Here is a 19758-nt window from a genome sequence, read left to right as displayed (position 1 = left end):
TTATTTATTATTTATTTATATTTATAATAGTATTTCTTAGATAAATAACGCTTTATAAACGAAAAAAAAAACGTTAATTTCAAATGAATTTGAACATTTTATTATAAAGACGTTTTTAGTGGATGCTTTTTGATCGAGAAAGTTCACTTCTTCACTTTAAATTAAGTTTTTTCGTTCTATATTAGATATATTATTTTTCTATATTTTTATCAGATCGAATCTTCTTTCTACATTGTTTTTTAATAAAAACGATCATGCCGATTTCTCAGAATTTATTGTCATAAAATATTTATCTATTATGTGTTGGTTTTTGAAAGTTTTACAAAATACGAGATCACTGTGAATGGTCATATTGAAAGAGGTAGGATAATTTGTGTATCTGGGAAGCATGTGTAATTACGATGAAACGACTGAGAAAGATATGAAAAGGAGGGTAAACGCCGGGAACAGAGTGAACGGTACCTTGACAAATAAATCGACATGATCGTAGACCAAAGACACATGTGATTTTCATTGACTTTGCATGAGAGTGGTTTAAATGATTTTTTTACTCTCTATCTCACAACTCGATACTTACTCGAGAAGTACAAACGTACACGAATCTCATTTATACTTGGGTTAATTAATATTAACCTTTGAAACCTTAAAAAAAAAAAAAGAGGCGAAATTAGCAGTTCGCAATGGAGTTCTGTTGCTGACCCTCTTGTTAGGGCGAGAATTATAAAATTTGAAAAACAGGGATGAAATAAGGTTAAATGTTGTCGAAATACGACCTCGCAGGCGAATGTGTGGTAAGACTATGCACGACAGGTGCACAAATGTCAAGATTCGCACATTATGTAGGAGTGAGGTAAGCATTATCGACAAAATCAAGAAAGGAGTTCTGCGTTAGTTTGGACATGTAGAGCGAATGGACATCGAATAAACGGCTCAAAAGATTTGCGATGCTAATGTTGATGGATGCAGAAATCGAGGGAGACAAGAGAAGATGTATGAATGTATAGAAAGCGAGATCTATATGCAGACATAGTGACATGACGTTCTTTCCTTTCTGACAACCATTACGGGGAAACGGCGTGACGGTATGTTTGTGTGTTTGCTTCTCTATCTGATTAGTTTAGTTAGTAAAAATTATATGTGCTTTAAGGTTCGAGTAATAAATATTATTGTTTTAAAATTATTATCAATTTGAACGTTTTGATACCCAAAACAAAATAACTTCATTTTTGTATAACAAAGTTCCCAGTATTTTTAATCCTATAATTATTTTCTCTTGCATATTGATTTTAAAATATTTTAATCTATCAATGGATGCCTAGTTTTAATAAGGTACTTTTACGGTGTCATAAACTATTGAAAAATCTCTATGTACTTTCACTTGACTCTATTTGATCAATTGGTGATATCATTCAGGAAACTTTCAAATTCGAAGGTGTATATTTAGTTTTAATATAAAGAATGATTAATAAAAAGCAAAAATAATGATAATCAGTCGGGTATTTTCACGAGACGGGAATAACATTAAAAATATAATGTATATTTAGAGCAAATTTTCTTGATTCTAATGTTATAACTATCAATGTATTCAAAACAAGTTTCAATTAAAAGGTTTAAAAATGAGTGCGTACATACAAAACGGCTCACAGTTGGCATCACGTCACTTTGACGTCACGCGTTACGACCGCCGACTGCGCTTCTATTGTGTAAAAGTTTGGCGCCAAAACGTCATACATGCCGTTTATCCCACAGGACGCGAAACGTCTCATTTCGGGTAATTCAAAATATGCATATTTTAATCCTTTGTAGAAAATTTATACGACGTCGCAAGCAATAAATATTAACATCGTTACCATCCAGATTTTTTCTTATTTAAAAATGAAAATAATACAAACACGCGGAAAGACTCTATTATATTAAAAAGTTACATCACAATGTAGACAAGCAATGCTTAGAATTTTTCGAATACTATTGATAATAAGGTAATTTGTAAAACATTATTTCTCTATCCGTAGCCAGAGGTGCGTAGGGCAATACTTTGACTCCCCAATTAAAGTGTATGTAGTTAAAAATTGTACATGTAAGGTAAGGTGATCAGTCTTACGCCTCAAGTGGCAGTCCGGGAACAATAAAGTATTGCAGTTTAACACCACCTCAAAACAAATATTTCCCGGGCCCAAACAGGGCAAAAAAATGTTTGTCGCAGGAGGCAAAACTAGTTGTTCACAATAAAGTTACACATCCTTTATGTATGGAAGCGAAGTATGAAATTGGAAAAAATATTATGAAAGTAGGTTGAAATGCCGTAGAAATGCGATCTCTCAGGCGAATGTGTGGTAAAACGATGTATGATAGGTGTACAAATGTCGAGATCCGTGAATTATGTAAGACTGAAACATGCATTATCGACAGAATCAAGACAGTGCTGCGTTTGGTTGGTTTGGACATGTATTTTTGCATTTTTTGCATTTTGCATTTACATTTTTTTGCACCACAACAGGCCAGGAGGCCTAATTACAGTGGTGAATTACACCACAAAGCACCCAGGCTTGAGAAAAATCACATTTTTAATATTTGTGTTCTCACCGGGAATCGAACCCGGAACCTTCCGTGCGCGAGTCAAGCGTCTTGACCACTACACCACGGGGGCCGCCATGTAGACCGAATGGACAGCGAAAGAACGGCTAAACGTATCTAGGATTCAAATGTTGATTGATGCAGAAAACAAGGAAGACCGAGAAAGACATGGCACGATCAAGTCCATCAAACACTTGAAGATGGACACGTCAAGAGTAGGAATAATCGGCGTGCGTGCGTTAGAACATGTATGAATGTAGAGAAAGCGAGGTCTGCATGCAAAGAGAGAGTGATGTGGCGTTCTGTCCTTTCTGCCTACCCCTACGGGGAAACGGCGGGATGGTTGGTTTGTTTATTAACATTTATCTGCTATTTTATCGACTAGAAGGCGTTTGTCTGTTATTTGTACCGTCCATCTATTCCCAACTGAAGGAATGTCTTAATTGGATGTAAACAAATAACTCATAATGCTCTTCTTGATATTTGGCAATCGCGATGGGAATCTTCCCCTTCAGAGAGAGTTACTTTTCTTTTTTTTCCCTTCAATCCGTCATCGCTTAAAATCTTTTCGGGTTATCCCTGATCACTGGACTACGCAGTTTTTATCAGGTCATGTTAAATTTGGTTTAAAAAAATTATTAATCAATTTTCTCAATACATCTTGTGGTCTTGTTCCTTTCCCGCTCTCTATGACCACCGAACGGAGCTTCTTGCTACTATCCGTGGCCTGTCAGATATACAGATCTGGTAGCTTTCATTTCAAGGCATTTAAAAAGTTTTGGAATCATTTTGGCGAATCGATCATATCCAATCAATTTACTCCCAGTCAGTGAAGAACTCACTTTCCTCTTTTCCTCAATCCAATGAAGTGCATATTATGTACTTCTGGATAACCTACTGTCAGCACAAAGATGCTAAGGCAACCAGATTATAGAAAGCTCCTTCGGGCAGTTTTTCTCGTTGGCGGTATGTAGTGGGCAAGCTGCATAAAGTAAAATGACGTTTACTGTATGAAAAATAGAATATGTATGCAATGTTTCAGCGCTTTTACTTCACAAAAGTCAACAGATGGAAGAGTTCAGGAAATGTAGATGTTTAAACATTGTCAGAATGGTGAATATTACAGTGTGTAAAGAGGCCACCTAAACCAGCCAATGACAGGTTATAAGCCCTGTAAATGCCTAGATTTCCATATTCTCTTCTCAAAAATGTTTTTTTTCTCTGGGGAGCTCCAGCCTATCTACAAACATTTGGACATACTTAAATCATTTTAGAAAAAACGGATTTAATTACGTATACCTGTCATCATCATCTTTTTCCGCACCTAATGGTGTATAGGGCACTGCATTGTTACACCAGTCGCAATGTATCTTGATAATTTTTGTTATACGAAGGTAAGATGATCAGTCTAACGCTTCAAGTACCAATCCAGGGACTATGAAATATACTTGTGAAAAAACACCTTTTTAAATAAATATTTCATGTCTACCATTACTATTATTAGTATGGATAAATTATATCTTCTATAAATAAATAAATTTAATTATAAATTTTTGAATTTAAGTGAAACAGTTTACTTTGTTATCACATGCTACGGATTCATTCAAATGATGCCGGGAATCGACCCGAGACCTCTTGCATGGTAGGTGAACTCGCTGACCACTACACCACGAGGCCGACAATACCTGTACGCACTATAAACTCATTTAAATTAAAATGATCAAGAATTCGCTTTCTCAAGAGTATTTTTTTATTATTTGTTCATCTTTGTACATAACGTGGGATGATTAGCAACTTTGTGTGAGAAAAATGTGTTAAGTATTTTTCCTCGCAATAATGGCCATCCTACAGCTAATTGCATTTCCTTAATAGTGAGTTATGCAAAGTTCGGAAGTAGCTCTGTTGCACCGCAGAACGCAACGCGTCTAGGTAGCCAATTAATCGCTACGCTATATAAAGAAATGATAGGCAGGTGCGATTTATCATTCAAGATCAGTTGACTCAAGTGCAAACACCACGAGTGAAGTTATTAAGAAATAATGGATACCAGATTCATGGTAAGAAAGTGGATTGTTTGATTCGTGCGACACTTTCAGTTTCAACAAATTGGTCACAAATCATCGGAATCTTTTAGTTGACTTGATCCATTGATTTAATAACCTTAAAAACAGTTTGTTCAGCCCAAATTAAATATATTTCCTTAACTGTGTGGCTGCGATGTCACTTTAGTCTACATACGTTACACGACATGATAAGTTTATCTTATTTTCAAAAAGGATGATGTATATTTTGTAATCTTTGAATTGACATTTTCACACCAGATTTAGAGAGTAAAATTTGTACAACTATGCTGATTTTTTCTACAAAAAAATAATGTTCGTTAATGCAGCGATAAATCTGTATAAGAGAGAGCACGAAGATAGAACTCATAACAAGGAAGACAGGGACGCTGTCCTGTGGGTGTTTGTGAGAAACAGATTCAGTCGGTTATTGACAATGACAGGGGATGCACGCATGTAAAATGAGCGGCGTATTTATAATTTTTAAAAGCCGAGCTAAACTGTATGTTTATTTTTATAAACTATGGACTAACTAAGGAATTGTTGAACAGTATGTCTTAATGTTTTTTTTTTCAAACTTTTAAAAGTTAGAATATTCCGTCTTTAGCTTGTTGTAACACGATGTTACATCACTGCGCGCAAAGGAATTATTTACATCAGTATTTTAAAAGTTAACTTGTGTTTTTATAGTAACCTTTTTTGGGTGAAATAAAACGTATTTTTTAAATATTAGTTATTTACTGAACGAAATTTATTGAACCTATGTTCTAAGGCATCAGCGTTAGGTACAAATAATTAAAGTACAAAAAGCGCACAAAGTACAACTATCATTGAAATACATCAACAATAATATCATCAATACACCTTATACTCTAGGCAACAAGTAAAAAGATGTTGGTGACTCATTCCATGTGAAGTTTAGTACATACTGGGCGACCCTTCTTTCTTTACTTATAATTCTACCTTTTACTCATAATTCTACTTACATGTATGTAGGTAGATATATTATTGTATTTGCAACTAATATGTAAGCGCCGTTAATTTCAATAAAATTTTTTTTTTATAGACCCATATATGCTGATAGGTAAAAGAGGTATCAAAGTTTCATAATTTTATTTTTATTAACATGGGAAAAAAAAAAAATTACATTTATATAAAAGTAAAAATTAATTTTTACATTTATATAAAAATAATAGAAACTTATTAAAAAAGTCAATATACATTTTCCACAGTGGATAATATAAATTACTAGCGGACCCGACAGACGTTGTCCTGCCCGAACGTTGGCTCGCCTACTATTTATTATCTTGTAAAAAGACATTTCATTGATAAGTAGGTACCTAGGTACTTGTTTGTGATTAAATTCAAAAACTAAAAATTGTTGGTGTTCAAATAATATTAAATTTAAGTAGGTACCGAGGTACTTGTTTATGGTTGAATTCCAAAATGTAAAATAAATATTTTTTTCAAATATGGCATTCTTTTTGCAAACGTCAAACTCCGGTCTTCTCACCAACAGAGGGGTGTACTTATCTAGGTATACGATTTTAAGGAATGTTTTGAATTTAATATTATTTTAGTATTACCAAAAATCTAGTAAAAAGAAATAAATGGGTAGAAATCATAAGGAATTTAAGGAAGAATCTGATTGAGATCCACAAAAAACGAATGCTGTTTGTAAACATTCAAAAACAAACATTTTTTATACACAAAAAAACAACATATTTCCATTTTTTTGTAAATACATTCTCCTCGAATGCAACCCTGATAGATCGATGAAAAAACATTAATGCTCCTTACTACTTTTTTACATATTAGATTGAAGATTTTAATACCTACGAACACGCACAGCGCAAAAATCTATATTTCTCTAAACACCGCACGTAAATCGATTAAGCCGTTTAAGAGGAGTACGGTGACATCACACGTACAGAGGAATTATATATAAAGATTGATTAAAACATTACGATTTCAATAAATGTACCAAGTAATAAAACAAAATTATATTTCTCTGAATTAAAAAAAAAAATGTTTCCACATTTTTATAGACGAGTATTGATTTTTGCTAGGGTTAGTTAAGATATTTTACCAGAAATAAATAACTCTTCTGAGAAGGGAATACTGAAGTTTTGGTATTTACTGGACTTATATCAAAGGGCTTATAAAGTTAGCCATTTCCGAAAAAATCAACGAAAAGAAACATTTGAGAAACATGGATGATAACATATTACAACAGAAACGAAGAAAATTTAAGAGAGGGAATAAAGAAGTGAAAGCATTTACAAGGTTTATGACCTGTCATTTGCCGGTTTACGTGGCCATTTTATACAACGTGTAACATTCATAATTTACTTATATTCGAACGTCCGTATTTCCCAAATTTTTCCTGTTAAAGGGCTGTAACCTTTATTACTGCGGGTGAGATTTATCTAATTGAATTATTTAACATACATACAAGAAAAGTATGAAAATATTTATTTAAATACAGACACAGTGGTAAATATTACTCAGTGATAAAACGTTACATTAAAAGGTTTCATATAGTAAGACCAGCTAAAAGGTTTCCTATTTTCCAAAGGTTTGCTGTCATCCAAATAGAACTATACGCCATCAATGTCTGCCAACATGAAAATTTGTGTAAAAAATACTAAAACAAAATAATTTTGATTTCTTAGTAAGTCAGTCTGTTCTAAAAGCACTGAGCTGTGTCAAGATCAATTCTAAATTCACGTTAGAATGCCTACAGGGATTTAATTGTGTCGGTGAGTGTAACATTATAAAACTTATACTTTTAAAAACAATAAAAAAAAAAAAAAACGGGTATTTGCGTTCTTATAATTTACCCAAATATTTCAATTTTAGTTGCCATTTTCAACAAGTTGTAAATAACTCACTATTAGTAAATGGAAATCAAGTTGGGGTAGAGTGGGGGTTGAATCTCAGACCTCTGATTTGTGAGTCCGCAACACTAGCCACGGGACTGCAACCTGATTTATTCTTAAAAAAATTACATGGACATTCAAACATCAACTGTAACAAGGCAGCTGATCAATGGCATTCCTGGGAGCTGAGATAGCCTCAGTGGCTCTGCGCCCTAGTTGCCCAAATATGCTCCTCGTAACGAGTTTAGGGCATGAGCCAGAAAGCAGAGCATAATGCTCTGCCAAACAGTACCTGGTCACCACCATGCGAAGGAACTGATGAAGGGGTAAGAGCAAAGGTTTGCTTTCAACCTAATTAAGCTCAGCTGAAATCAAGTGAGGATTATCACCAAAGTCCTCACAGCGCACTGCGGATTGAACAAACACCTTGCGAGAATGAACCTTTCGTAGGTTCTGTAATGCAGATGAGGAAACACCTATACATATTTTATGTTTATGTGATGCTTTATAGCATAAAAGAAACTGCAACATCGGGGAGTTAAACCCGAGGATGTTAAAGAGCTCGCCCCCTACCTAATTGCCTGATACTTTACGAATCTAAGCTTCGATGAGAAGATTTAGCAAAATGAGAACTCTTGCCTTCCACACAGTAGCCAAGCTCTTTAAGGACCTGGGCTTGGAAGGTGAGAACTATTTACGGAGATCCGTTACAATAGATCTTTACAGGTTCCATTGACGTCAGGAGCTTATAACATAATATCGACCCCTACTTCAAAGAATAAGAATAAAAATGACAAAATGTTGCTTAAAACTACTGATCTAAGAAGGATTAAAATTAAAAAAGTGTCTTCAGTATCTTGATGATATATAATAAAATAAATAGAATAGAATAGAAGAAAATAAGTATTTTTTTGATAATTGAATAAAAGAAACATTGACGTTTAAAATTATGCAAAACAGTGAATATTATGCAATGTGTAATGTGAAACGTTTTATAAGTAAAATTGTATAAAATAGAAATGTAAATAACTGTAGAATTAGAAATAGGAAGAGGATAAAATAAATTCATGAATAAAAAATGAAAATATTATGATATGGGGAAAATCATTTATGAAGATAAAAATAATTGAAATTCAAATAGAAGGTTAAAAAATACGTGTAAAACAAGTTATAAGTTAAATATATGTACATTGTTATTATTAGAGCTCACATGTGTGCCTTGCCCTATTTCAAGATTTAAAATAAAATAAATAAATAAGAAAAAAACATAATTTCAAAATAGCTTAACGTATCATCATCACACTCTCGTTTAGATATTATAATATAAAAACGTATAAATGATCATTTGTTACAAGAAGTCAATGTGACCAGACTTACGCTTCAGGTGGACATTTGGAGACGCATTTGCCCATGTCTAGATTGCCCATCGTACACGATATTAAATTTATTCATCTTTACAATTTTTTAACCCTTTTAATAGTTTCATTACTATAAAAATTATCTACTCACTGGCATTAAAAAACCTTTTTAAAAAACTCAGTTTTCACTTTTAATAATTTTTTTTTTTAAATGTTTTAAAATGATTCTGCTGATACATAAATAAATTTTCATGATGTGAAAGTGTAAATTAATAACAAACTTAAAGGTCTATGGATTTTTTCCTTCTTGATGACATCAAGTTGATTAGGCGTCGATAAAGGGTTTTTAAAGAAAGGAATGTTTGTTTGTATATTCATGCTTTATAATTTATAAGGATCATAGGAATAAATTTTTACATATTTACTATTAATGAACATCGTATTTTTAATAAAAGATATTATTGTTCTTAAGATTAACCAAAGTACTTCCATTTTGGGGGGCATTTTAACGAGTTGTGAATAACTGAATATCAGAAAATGGGAATTAAGTTGTTGTAGGTGAGATTCAAACCTTGGACCTCTGATCCATGAGTCCGTGACACTAGCCTCAGGACCAGTTTAAAAAAAAAATTACGACGGGCCGGAAGGCCCAAATACAGTGGTAAATATACCACACAGAACACCCAGCCATGAGAAAAATCACATTTCATTTTTGTGTTCTCATCGAGAGTCGAACCCGAAAACTTCCGTGAGCGAGTCAGGCGCCTTAAGCACACCACGAAATTAAAATGTTGACGGATTTTTAAAATACTGATTGTAAACATTTTTGGCTGTCAGCTTCTTTTATATTTTTGACTTACTTATTGTACAATTTTAAATATCTATTCATTATAATACGTTGAGTTTGTACAGATGTTTGTAGACAGAATACTGGATTTCATCCCCTAGGGAGTCATTAAGATCAACAAATTACACCAGCCAATGACAGGTCATGGCAGGCCCGGTTATTCTATTGAATAGCCTAGAATTCCATATTCTCTTCTCTTAGATGTTTTACATCTCTGTTGTAATTTGTTTATCTATTCATTAGTTTTACATATCTGGTTTTATAATAATCGTATGTATTATAATAATTTAGGTTAATAAACTAAAATAAAAGGGATGTGAAATTAATAAAGGAAAAAGGCTCATGGTTTACTTTGTAGTTCGTATTGCCTATCGATCATGATTCGATCACAAATAAAAATACATTGACAATGTTTTCACTTTTAGCACAAAATGAATAAAAACTGAAATAATACCCAAGCACGATAAATCACTGGAATTATACTTTTTATAGAATAATCATGAAATATTTATGTTCATGCAATAATAGTGAAAGTTTACGCAATAGTTTTGTATGTACAACACAACTTCCATATTCATTTTATGCATAGTTAACTGAAATAATAAGATATGTCAATAATAATTACGATAGATATGCCATTTCATTAAATGAGTTATGGTGTATGATTTGTCAGATATATTACTATACATATGTGCAAAATTGAAGTAAATGAACTTTTCTTTTTTATAATAGACTAGCTGACCCGACAGACGTTTTCCTGTCAGAACGGTGGCTTGCCTGCTATAACCCTGGAAAAAGACTTTTCATTGATAAGCAGGTACCTAGGTACTTGTTTATGGTTGAATTCTAAAACATAAAATAATTAAATTTCAAATATAGAATTCATTTTGCGAATGTCAAACTCGGCTCTTCTCACCAACAAGGGTGCAATTTATTCAAAAATGCATTGAATGTCAGTTAATATTATTTTTATACCTATAACCAAAAATCCAGTAAAAAGAAATAAATGGGAAGAAATTATAAAGAATGTAAGGTAAGAATCTGTTTGGGATCCATAAAAAACGAATGTTATTTGTAAACATTAAAAAACTAACAAACTTTATAATACACAAAAAAACATAATCTTTTAATTTTTTTTGTATATGCATTCTCGTCGAATGCAACCTTGGTAGATCGATGAAAAAATATTTATGCTACGAACTTTTTTTTTGCAGATTCGATTGAAAATTTTTATATCCACGAACACGTGCAGCGCAAAGATCTACATTTCAATGAAAATCACTCGTAAATCAGTTGAGTCGTTTAGGAGTTTAGTGACATCACACTTACTGAAGATAGAAAAATATATGCACCTATTGTAAATCTACATGTATGAAATAAGAGAAAAATGAGTTAAAAGTTTTTCCTATAAATATTTCAAATGATTTTTTTTTAAATCTACAATTTTTAATGAAATATATTGGGCATATCGCGTACCATGGGAACATGAAAATAATAATTGCGTAGTAATAAAAATGATATTTAAAAAAAATTATTTCATTATTAATTTGAAATTTATTTATTTGGGAAAAAACAAGAGTTTTTAAATATATTGCATACAGAAAATAATAATACATTGCAAGAAAAATTGTAGAAACAGTCAATATAAATTTTCGACAGTGATGTAAGTAATTAATTAAGTACATTATGGGTTTTAAAATAAAAGTAATTTAAAAATTTAGAAATGTTAGGAATTCAGAAATTGAAAATAAAAATCATCATCATCATCATTCCATGTCCGCTCCCCAGTTGAAGCATATGGTATCCACAAAGAGCCTTCATGCATCTCTATCAGCTGCCAACTTCTTTGAGTCCTCCTATGTCAGGTTCTTGTCCCGAAGACATAAACTGCCGACGAACAGTCAGCAGTAGACGTCCAGGACGTCGAGAACAACGTATGCAAGCGTGGTTAAGGCTCTCAGGAGGAATCCACAGTATATGGCCTAGCCAACCATATCGCCTCCGCTTGATGACAGTTGTCACCGGAGTTTGCTGCGTCCGTTCACTTATTACTTAATTCTTCACAAAGTTAAACCACCGCACACCCAAGATTTTTCTGAGACACCTATTCTCATAACTCTGTTTTGGGCCCTAGTAAGGTGCCACGATTCGCATCCGTAGAGGAAAATAGGTGTTATGCAGGCATTATATAGCCGGCTTTTGGTTTTAACAGAAAAAATATCCGATCTCCAGACAGCCTTCATACTTCATACTGTTGAATGTGGCGCCTGCTATTCCTAGCCGCACTTTCAGTTCTTTTTGAAAGCTGCCATTCTTTGTAACATATACTCACAGGTATTTGAAACTCGCGACCTTTTCTATGGTTTGGTTTGACAGAGTCAGGGGATTTAGAATATCAAGGCACGAAGTATTACACAGTACATAAGTTTTTGCAATATTAATTTTTAAACTTATGCATGCAGAGTACCTATTTAGCTTATCTACAGCGACCTGAAGACCCCCGACTAAATCGTCAATTATAACCGCATCATTGGCATACTCTAATACCCGTATGCAGAGACAAACCTTAAGGTGAGGAAAGTACATTCTATTGTCTTCACCTTCGGGTTATTCTCTGCATTTGAGATTAGAATGTACTTTCCTCACCTTAAGTTTTGTCTCTGCATACGGGTATAAGTCGCAGAGTTTTTGAGAGGGGGAGATAGATATTCCTCGATCTAGTGGATTTGACTTTCTAAGGATGAAGTCCACAAGGATTGTAAAAAGGAACGGTTCAAAGACGCAACCTTGGCGAACTCCAGTGATGACCTTAAACCAATAAATACATACATAATAATAACAATTAAATTTATAAAAGTAAAAAATTAAACATGTACAAAATTAATAAATAAGTTTAAAGAATAAGAATAAAAAAACTAGGTGTGTGAAAATATTGTAGAACGTACAACGCATAATAGCCAACACATTTTTACTGACATCGTATAACTAATCAGGCGTACCGTCTATAAGGAATCATCTGATTTTCATACAGGAGGGATGAAAAATGTCTGCTTGGCCAGAGACAACGGTATAATAATAAAATTGATATGGTGTAAATATTTTTTTTCTTGAGTTTGTCCTAGGTATCGGCAAATTGCACGTAGTTTGGAGTCATGTACCGTTGGGTACAAGATGTTCTAAAAACCTTGTAAGTAAAAGGCAGTCTATGACATTGTTCACAAGTTTAAATAGGAATAATTGATCTGCAAACACTCTTCTATTTATATGTTTTATAAGATACAAATTTCACAATTGAGGCAAAAGACAGGCAATGACTAAACAGGTGCCACCGTTTTGTAGCAACAATTCACGGACAGTGTATACTTGTAATGCCGTATTAAATAGACTTCATGAACTCGGCAATAGTTATTCCCACGTATCTTATATATTTAGTGTAGGGTATTGTTCCTATAGAACAAACCTTTTGCACTTTTCAAAGATGGTGCATCGTAATTATATTTATTTATTCATGCATTTCATAACATATACATACATATATACAGTTTTTTGTTCACTTTGCCTAGCTGTGTGAAACAGTACTTATGATTTTCTTGTTGTTTTACTATAGAATGTTTTATAATTTAAACTTTCTACTGAATATGCTGTATAATTTTTATGTTAATTTTTTAAATATAAATCTTGTATAATTTTTGGTTTAATTTTTTTTTTATAAATCTTGGGTATAAGGAAATTCATGTTTAAAAAAATATATACTAAGCCAAATATGTTAATATTATAAAAGTTTGTAATAGGCAGATTTGCCGTTTATGTAAATAAAATAAAATAAAAGAACAAATAAAAATCGACACGGAATACCAAACCAAGAAAGAGACAGCACCTTGTGTTTGATGTTGGACAATAATATTAATAACTGTACTTTTACAGTAAAAATGTTTTTTTAAATAAAAGCATATAAAATTCCATATCGGCACCTAATGGTGCGTAAAGTTCTTCATTGGGACTCTAATCGTAATGTATCAGCTATGATCAGTTTTACGCTTCAGAAGATCGCTTCGAAAGTGAAAGTGGCTTCTTTAAGTTATTTATTTTCATTTTGATCTATTGATATTGATCTTTTTGGATTGCATGAAGCTGCAGTATATATTTAATTAGCTTATTCCAATCATGACGGGGATTCAATTGTTTTATGCACCTTTGAATTAGCTACATGAGCGGGCGTGCAAATTGGCAAAAGTTACTTCAATGTGCTTGTAATATATTTAATTTGTATTTTTTTGGGTGATCTCGTGTAAGTTGGATCATGTACCATTCCAGGAGCCATCTTTAGGAACAACGTGTGTTTTGTAGAAAAAATAAACATTTATGCACTAGTAATTTGTACCGTACTGCAGTCGGCAGTAGGCACGTTTCGTGTCATTTTTGTAATGTATAGTGCCGGGAACAATGTTGAGTTTAAACTTCAGCCTTTTCAGTTTTTGTTTTTATTTGGATGTTTGTGTAATTCAATTGCCCCTTTTATTATTCGTGCACTGTAATTTCTAGATTTATGCAAAAAATTTAGTTCTAAGACGAAAAGATGTCTTGTATCCATTGCGGATTTTGCAGGGTGCCCAAGTTTACATTCTCTTTCATGTTCGTCAATTATTTTTTTTGTTGTGCGCTCTGTTTTTCCAATGTTCACTTTATCACATCCTTAGCAGCTCAGTTTATAAACTGTTTCAGTATCCAGGGGGCTCTTGTCTTTTGGGTTTAATAAATGGTCGTCTTTTTTTCCACAGTCCCAAATGTTGTTACCACTTTGTTTCATAAGCACGTTGGCTATCCTGTCAGTAACATCATTTTGTAATTCATTTTTATTCATCTCCTTCGTAGCTTGCGATTTTAAAATATAGTAAATTTGTTGTTTCGTATATCCGTTGCGCTGTAACGCATCTGTATATTTGTTTATTTTATCTCCCTTTGAGAAATCTTTGCATATTCGTGTTGCTCTTATAAGTAAAGTATCAGTCCTTATTTTCTGTGCTGGATGCTAATGTGAATCACTGTGTAGATATGGGTTGATTTTCTGTACACCGTGTGTCCAAGACTGTCGTTTGATTTCATCTACTTCGAAAGTTATTGTTTAGTAGTTCCATTGTAAACTTAAGTAGCCGAAACGTTCAAGACGTTTAACATTGGTAGTCGAAACGTCGGAACGAATCGAACTTACACGGGATCATCCAAAAAGATACACATTAATAACAGTGAAAACCAACTTTTATCAATTTAATAAAAAAAAAACTTTTTGTATTTTTTAAAATTATTTATTTTATTTAGTTCTATAATTAACATAGACTAATATATATTTACAACACAATATCTATACTTATTCTAACATTATTTATCACTATTAAACACTTAATTAATCTTTCCTCTTTTTTCCCTTTTCCCATTGAGTAATTGTTTCGATTTAAGGTAATTTGTAAACAAATACGTTTATTTCTATTTTTATATATCTTTAGCTTTATAATTTTTTTTCTATTGAATATGCTCTGTGACTTGAATTATAAAAATAAAACTTTTATTTTATTGGTTGGTTGGAAGAAATTGCCATTTGGCAATAAGCCCGCCAATGTACAAATAACATTATTTACAAAAAGTTAAATAAATAAAAAAACAAAAAATATCCTAATTTATAATATTCACTGTTTCAAATGTACATTTTCATTAATTATATTCACTATTTACACTATATATTACCTAATATTTTGCACATATATACCTAAAAGGCATTTAATTTGAAATATATTTACAAATATTTCATTTTTTATGCTTTCTGGCATTTCCTCAAATAATTGTATTCCCTTGAACATAAGGCAGTTCTGGGACATTGCTTTTGATTTCTTTTCCAGTCTAGATCAGTCTCTTTTTTAGATCCTCTACAAAGAAAAAGAAATTTAAAGAATACAACAGCCATTACAACAAAAAATCCTATATTTACTAATAAATTAAAATTATTGGCCAATTATTTCTCAATATCTACAATGCCCAAAACAAAATAAGCACAAAAAATATACTTGTATTGGGTCACTCCATATACTCGTATAATCAGTAATCAGTATTGCATAGTACTTTCTACAAAAATCTGTATTAATTATTTTTACTTAAAAATACTGTCTCGATGGGGTTGTAAAAGTGGATTATTATAAAATAAATACATTTACATATTCACTAGACCAAAAATACTAATTTGTCTTCGTATTTTGAAAGTCGACAAGATATTTATAAAAATGATGAACTAAGTATAAGCTTCAGATATCATTACTTTTTTACATTACATATGTTTCAATACTTAATATATATATATTATTTATTTGTTGCAACAGAGAGGGAAAACGTTTTTGATGAGGGGCTTACAGGGCTTATTTATTTATTTATATATTAAATAACGGCCGTAGCCAATTTGTATAAAATTAAAGTTAAATAGAAAGTTATACAATATAAAGAAAACATAGTTAATTGTTATAATTAAACTCAGTAAAAGTATTGGATAGTAGAAAAAAGAGTAAAATATTCATAGTAAAAGAGTGAAGTATAGAAGTAGTAAAAAAGATGTGCATTTTAGGTGTGTAAATCTTACATGGACACACATTGTTAGGCACAAAAATTCAGCAAAAATAAAAATAAAAAGACATATATATAAGTATATTATACAAACAGACTGAATCTCCGGTTCATCGGTTATTGTTACAATGTGACCTGTGACCTGTCATTTGTTAGTTTAAGTGGCCACTTTACACAGTATTCACCATTCTGCCTATGTTAAAACATCCACATTTCCTGAACTCTTCTATCTGTTTACTTTTAGACTTCCATAATCCCTGCTTAAATATGTTGCACAAATTTTAATCTGGATAACTCCCTAGGGAGGAAATCCAGCCTATCTGCAACCATTTGGACATACTCAAAACATTTATTTTTATTTGTAACGTAACGAATGGGTATAAAATGGTGGAAATGGAAAATCAAGAAAGCTAAAAATCGTACAAACAATACTTTTCAGTTAATAAATGACACTTCATAAAACGACACCGTTTTACTTAAACCTACAGGAAATATCATTTTTTGAAATAAATTATTAAATGTATATCCTGAATTAGAAGGATGATTGTCCCTTTTCATTTGTTAAAAATATAAATTAAAACCGATTTGGAACCGGAAAAACCATTCGTTAAAATACTACAAAGAACCCAGTCCAACTGATGTAATATTTTTTCTTCTTTTTTTCAGATAGTCTTAGCTTTTTGCATTCTACTTGGGGTGATTCATTCTTCAGAAGGAGGGTAAGATTTAACAATGAATAATCCAAATAGTATCTAATGACTGTAAGTTATAAAATGTAAGCTATGAGTAACAAAATATATAACAAACACATTTTATTGTAAAGTCCAATTTTATTCCACACATGTGTTTAATTATTTTATCTATTAAAACAAACCACGCGTACATGTACTCACGCATATGCATGTGTTGATGAGTAGATATATAATTAATTGTTTTCATATCACATAATGTACGTTATCTTGATATAAAAGTAATGCAGAAAATCAAATCTAAAAACAGGCTGGCTTGTTTAAACAGAAATAAAATATAAATGAAATATTGTAAGTACATTGTTGATTAAGACGTAAATAAAATTAACTTGTCTGTTTTTTTGTCGGTAGACACAAAAAGGTGGTTATTCACGTCCCGCTAAAGATAAAAAATTTCAAACACACGCATACTGTGTACAAGACGATACACATCATGCCGAAACCCAAACACCACAGATCTGATGAAGCACTGGAGGAGCATGAGCATTTTCATCATCAGCCGCATATAACAGCCGCAAGCCCTTACCTTTCTGAACCATATCATCACTTTATATAAATCGGAAAATTTTAAAGATGTTCTTAGGTTAGAAATTATTATTTATTTAATTGATACATAGAATTAATTTATGATTTTAAAAGTTTTCGGATCTACAAAATATTTTGTAATATGTAATTTTCACTCAATTATTATTTCATAATTAGCGTGGATGCTTGGACTAGAAAAAGGTAATTATTTTTATGCTGATAAAGAGTCAATGTTCAATATTACTAGTCTACAAAAACGTAGAACTAATATTGATTCGATATATAATCGATGTTCCATCATTACTGGGACAAGTAAAACTCCATATTCCGACTCGTAGGTTGAGAAACAATGAAGAACTGTTCATCGATCAGCATAGAAAAAACTATGGCCTTAATTCTCCAATGATCCGTCTTTGTTGTATTGTTAACTCAAGATAAGATCTGGACTTTTTTGGTTTGCGTTTACAGGGATTTAAACGAGCACTAAATAAATAGTCCAGATATTGTCTTGATGTCCCTTATGTTTGTCAATGCTTCTTTTCATTTTTTAAAAAAGTTTTCAATTATTCTTTTATTGTAATATTAAAACCCTACAAATTGTATACACAGATAAAGTCCGTTAATAAATAAATAAATAATTATTAAGATTTTTAAACTAATAATTACATATGGAATCCAAGTGTTATTTTCGTATGTAGAAGCCATTGTTTGCAAGTTTTAGAAATATATTATAGTTTTTCAACGTTGTGTCGTAATTTATTTTACGGAGTTTACTAAAAGCTTAAGTTGATTAAGATATATTACTACAAAATATGCATTGAGATTTTTCGCATCTTAGTTGTTTTGTTAACAATAATTAAAAATACGTTAATGTGCAACACAACAATACGTTTTTAATTTTCCTGGTTTACGTACAATAAAAGAAAAACGTTTATGTTTTCCGCATGCATCGATAAATTCAAGCAGGCAAAAATTAGTGAAAAATTTACTATGTGACACGCTAACATAATTGCAAATGAGGATATTGTTTACTACACCAACGTGTTTTGCACGCAAAATTCTTATAATTTTAAACATTGTAATATCAGAAATAAGAAAAAAAAACATTATATTGCATGCTTAAAATACAATCGATTTGTCGCAATTGACTACACTGATTGTAAAAGAAATTTAATTCAATTATAAAATTAAAACAGATGATTTTTTGGGTTTCAAAATTTGGCTCTATTAGCAAGTGGAAATTTTGTGATACAACATTGTTACTTTTTTACAAATATAGTTTTCTTTTAAATTAACTGTGAAAGTATGCGCCGCTTAACACTGCGTAATAAAACGTTACAAATTTTGCCATGCGGTGCGCGTTATTTATTTTTGTTAAATTTGTGTAGCGAATTTGCTATTGTGCATAAAATACTTCATTTTATTATTAATTTTGTCTTAACAAATTAAAACAGAGATGAAAAACATTTTAGAGAAGAGAATATGTAAGTCTAGTCATTTACAGGGTTTATTACCTGTCACTGGCTAGTTTAAAAGGCCACTTTACACACTGCGTAACATTTGCCATTTTGCCTTTGTTTAAACATCCCTATTTCTTCAAAAATGACAAGCCATGAGCCCGGTAAATACCTTGACTTCCATTTTCCCTTGTCTAAAATGATCTTCATCTCTGTCGTAATTTGTTAATCCAGAAATGGTGAAATCCAGTCTTTTGTCTGCAAACGTTTGGACAAACTCAAAATATTGTAATTAATTTTGTAATTATGTCTCATAAGGTTAAAACTTCCAATTCACAAATTATCTGTTATAAAATATGTTACAGTGGAAATTGTCTTTCACGAAAACGTTGTACACGAATAATTGAGCAAGGTTCTAAAAGATGGATTGAAAAAACTATTTTATACATTCCGTATATCTTTTATCTTGAAAATCATTGAACAATGAAAAATATTTTGGTTAGCATGATTTCGTGGTTCACAATTTGTACTGTAATAAATTGAAATACTCTGAATATTGAGTATTTTTACCGAATTGTCGATTTCAATAAAATTTTATAAATTTCGACACTTACCGATTGTTTTTAATTAATGATTACGTTTTCAGAAACATGCACATATTTGATAAAAGAAATTGTGTTGTTCAAATATTTTAAATTGACTC

The 19758-nt window shown here is 31.6% G+C and overlaps 1 long non-coding RNA gene across 1 annotated transcript; it reads left to right on the top strand.

Moving 5' to 3' along the window:
* The first annotated feature begins 4568 nt into the window (after nt 1-4568).
* On the top strand, nt 4569-18306 carry LOC148274458 (uncharacterized). Its single transcript, XR_015824298.1, has 3 exons — nt 4569-4631; nt 16991-17043; nt 17425-18306. It is a non-coding gene; the product is annotated as an uncharacterized LOC148274458 (long non-coding RNA).
* Nucleotides 18307-19758: the final 1452 nt, after the last annotated feature.

The sequence above is a fragment of the Micrasema longulum genome, unplaced genomic scaffold, assembly GCF_059751315.1.
Source record: "Micrasema longulum isolate JH-2025_06_02 unplaced genomic scaffold, ASM5975131v1 h1tg001644l, whole genome shotgun sequence".
NCBI classification, from domain to species: domain Eukaryota; kingdom Metazoa; phylum Arthropoda; class Insecta; order Trichoptera; family Brachycentridae; genus Micrasema; species Micrasema longulum.
Note: the sequence above shows the minus strand (reverse complement) of the source record. Positions and strands in the feature narration are given on the sequence as shown.